This window comes from Lolium perenne, chromosome 5 (genome assembly GCF_019359855.2).
Source record: "Lolium perenne isolate Kyuss_39 chromosome 5, Kyuss_2.0, whole genome shotgun sequence".
NCBI classification, from domain to species: domain Eukaryota; kingdom Viridiplantae; phylum Streptophyta; class Magnoliopsida; order Poales; family Poaceae; genus Lolium; species Lolium perenne.
The window spans coordinates 169,540,109-169,543,392 of record NC_067248.2 but is presented as its reverse complement, the minus strand read 5'-3'; the positions used below and the strand labels follow the sequence as shown (position 1 = coordinate 169,543,392).

The following is a 3,284-nucleotide window of genomic DNA, read 5'->3' as shown; positions in this document are numbered from 1 at the left end:
GAGAATTTGGGATGTTTTTGCCCAGTCCAGACACCGTAAAGTGGTTAAACCTGTAACTTTTTTGAGGTTTGTTTGCAGATCAAGGCCGCAATCTCTATAGTTGGGGTTTCGACAACAATTTTTTGGGTTCTTTTGTGGTACCCCCAATTAAATGACAGTCATTTATTTCCGTCCATCCAATGGTCTAAGAAGTTTCATACCACACTCTAAAACTTGACCGGTATGTTACATACCGGTGGGAATTTTCGCACCACACAGGGAAAAATCGTATACGGGCTCAGCCCAATAGACTGGTCCAGGCCCAACAATTGGTTCTACCCTTCCAGTCCTGCGATACACCCGTCCCGTATCACTCGACGGAGTGGCCGCCGCCAAGTCCATCCCCTACCTAGAGTCGTCGACCTGCCGGGCATCTCCGTCGACGGCGGCGACGAAAGTGGAGGAGGGTTCTTCTACGGTAGCTGCCCCACTGCGCCGCTGTTGATCCGTCGCATCACGTCCCCATCCGTGTCCCCCATCGCCCTCCTGCAGCCGGAAAGGAACCCGCGGCCGCCGGAAAGGAGCTCGCCGCCGGCTCCTCATCTCGTCCCTGAACTCCTCCCTCTGTGCCTGGGAAAGCTTCCGGTGGCTGCGGCGGAGGAGGAGATTGCGCTCGTCTAGGTTCATGCCCTTCATGCCCTACTGCTTCTTACATGCGCTCTGGCCGGAGGCCGTGCTGTGGTCGAAGCCTCAAATTCTGGTAGAAGAACAGCGCGATCTAGTTGTAGACGTGTGTATCGGCTATTGTTCTGACCCAGAAATTGCAGCTGCCAACGTGATTATTGGTCTGGCTCCTAGCTAAATTGGCGTATTGTGAGAAAGAATGAGACAGGGGACTGAAACAAGCCTAAGGCATTGTAGAAGTAGTGAGTGTATTTGACAACAGTTAACAACGTAATTGATACTTTCGGCCTGAAATAATGCCTGAAGAATGAGTTAAAGGGTTAGATACTGTAGTGTTGGGTATTATGTATGATTGAGTCAGATACTTGTGATTTTGAGAAATGTCTTACCCACATAGGTTCCATGCTTAGGAATTTTCGTGGCTTGTGTATAACCTAGTGAAATACTGTTTAAAAAATTATGATCAGTCTCTTGCATATAATATTCTCTATATATTGTTATCTGGCTAAATTCAATGAAACCTTAAAAGCTGGAGAGTTCTCCTAAAGAACTCGGAGTATTTTCTGCAATAGGCATGAACTTGCATATTATTAGCAATGCCTAATCTTAGCTTGAAAGAAAGTTCTAGTTTTGGCCATCAGAGAAAATAAATACTGCTCTTACATGTTGGTTTGGTGTTAGGTAAAATTTATTTTAATTAGTTTGCATGCTTCGAGATAAAATGAACTTGTTCTATAAAGCAGGCATGAACTCTTCCAGCCCTTGTACTTGTTATTTTAGAATGCATGCAGTCAACCCCCTTAAAACTCCGACGCATATATAATCAAACTTATTAAGATTTTTAAAGGCTTTCTATTAAGAAAAAGCAATGCTCCAAGTAGTTTATTGGGGATTGCATTGACGCCAAAGGACAAGTAAAAAAAAAAGAATGAGTGTAGTAGCCCGGTACTAGTTAGTTGCTTATCTGTTCAATCCAGTTGTAGTTGCAGTCACTAACTCACTTTCACTGTTCTTGTGGCTATTTAATTGTCATAACTTCGCTATCAAGAAAACCCTGAATTTTGGGTGCATTTTCCCTCTCTGTGATTTTAAGTAGCCGTTCCTTGTTTTGTTGTAGTCGCAGGATGTTCATCGAGTCTTTCCTAAGGCTCAGGGTCATGAAAGGTCCAAATGCAGTTGGACTTGGTATGTTGAACTGTTGGTTCAATATCTATTGTTGTATTTTACCGAGCACTTGCCGTTCATATGTAGGTAGTTGTTTTATTTAACCATTTATTTGTGTCATGATACTGCCTTATTGTTCAAGCTGTTTCTCAGGCTTGTTTCCTTATCTGAAATATACATTTGCAGGAAAATAGTGTACTCTAAAAAAGACTCATTGAAAGCATGTTTACTTGTAGCTTAAATATGTTTAAGCACAACAGCTTTAAATTGAAATGCTAGTTTGCTTCTATTTCTTTTTATTATCCCATTCTCCATTTAACTCAGTTGAGTAAATGGGCCTTACGAGTTCTGAAAGTGTTTGGATATAGTCCCCATTTCCTATCTAGATAGAACCAAAATTGCTTTTATAATTCTATTCAAACAGCGTATTTTGATAGTTGTTTTGGAAGAGCAGGTTCTGGACTCAAAGAAGATTATACAACAAATACGTGATGCCAAGCTTACCATGAAGCATATCTAGCATTTTAGGATGCGGTGATAGAAGAGCTGGAAGGCAAAACTAAAGAAATAATAACAAAGATGTTGCACAAGACAAGATAAAGGAGCACGATGTTCTTATGAAGAGATTATCAGATTTTCGGTGGCGACCGTCAGTGTAGTCATTGCCTTAGCTGTTGTACTAACTTATATGTATGTTAAGTTATGATTCGTTGAAATGTCAATAAGTGATATTGAATATTGAATTCATAATATCTGAGGGGAAAACATGTTGCTGCAGGCCCAGCCATAGCCTTTCTCTTGTTCAACTTAACTGAAGACTACAGCTACACAACCAGCTTGTATTACTTTCAGTAGATGATGCAAATACACTTGAACATGTTAAGCTCAAAAACACGCACTTATTTGTATATTAAGTTCTGATCCGTTGAGATGTCAATACGTGATATTGAATATTGAATTCATAAAATGTTGGGGAAAACATGCTGCGGCAGGCCCAGCCATAGCCTTTCTCTTGTTCAACTTAACTGAAGACTACACAGCTGGGCAACCAGCTTGTATTACTTTCAGTATATGATGCAAATACACTCGAACATGTTAAGCTCAAAAACACACACTTACACCAATTTAAGTCAGGATCGGTTAGAACAATGTCCATGACGATGTAGCACCTGACCGATCTGGTCGCAACGGCGATCGCTGGCGATGCCGGGCCGGGCTGATACGGTGGCGACGTCTTTTCTGACGTAGGCGTCATGTGCTTGGGCTTGGAGAATTCTCTCTAATTATTGGGCTGGTTGAATACTATTTTTTTTGTTATCTACGTTTCGTTGGGCTACCGGACCTAATCTAAATCACTTAATCCTGACCGTTGGCAAATCATACCTCTCTCCTTCCCAGGAGTGGTAAAAGGTACCGTAAAACAACCTTTTTTTTTTGAAGGCCAACCTGAATACGGT

General features: G+C 41.7%; 1 long non-coding RNA gene across 1 annotated transcript; it reads left to right on the top strand.

The window, feature by feature from the left end:
* The first annotated feature begins 274 nt into the window (after window positions 1-274).
* On the top strand, window positions 275-2,746 carry LOC127300584 (uncharacterized). The gene is made up of 2 exons (XR_007851399.2): window positions 275-660; window positions 2,282-2,746. It is a non-coding gene; the product is annotated as an uncharacterized lncRNA (long non-coding RNA).
* Window positions 2,747-3,284: the final 538 nt, after the last annotated feature.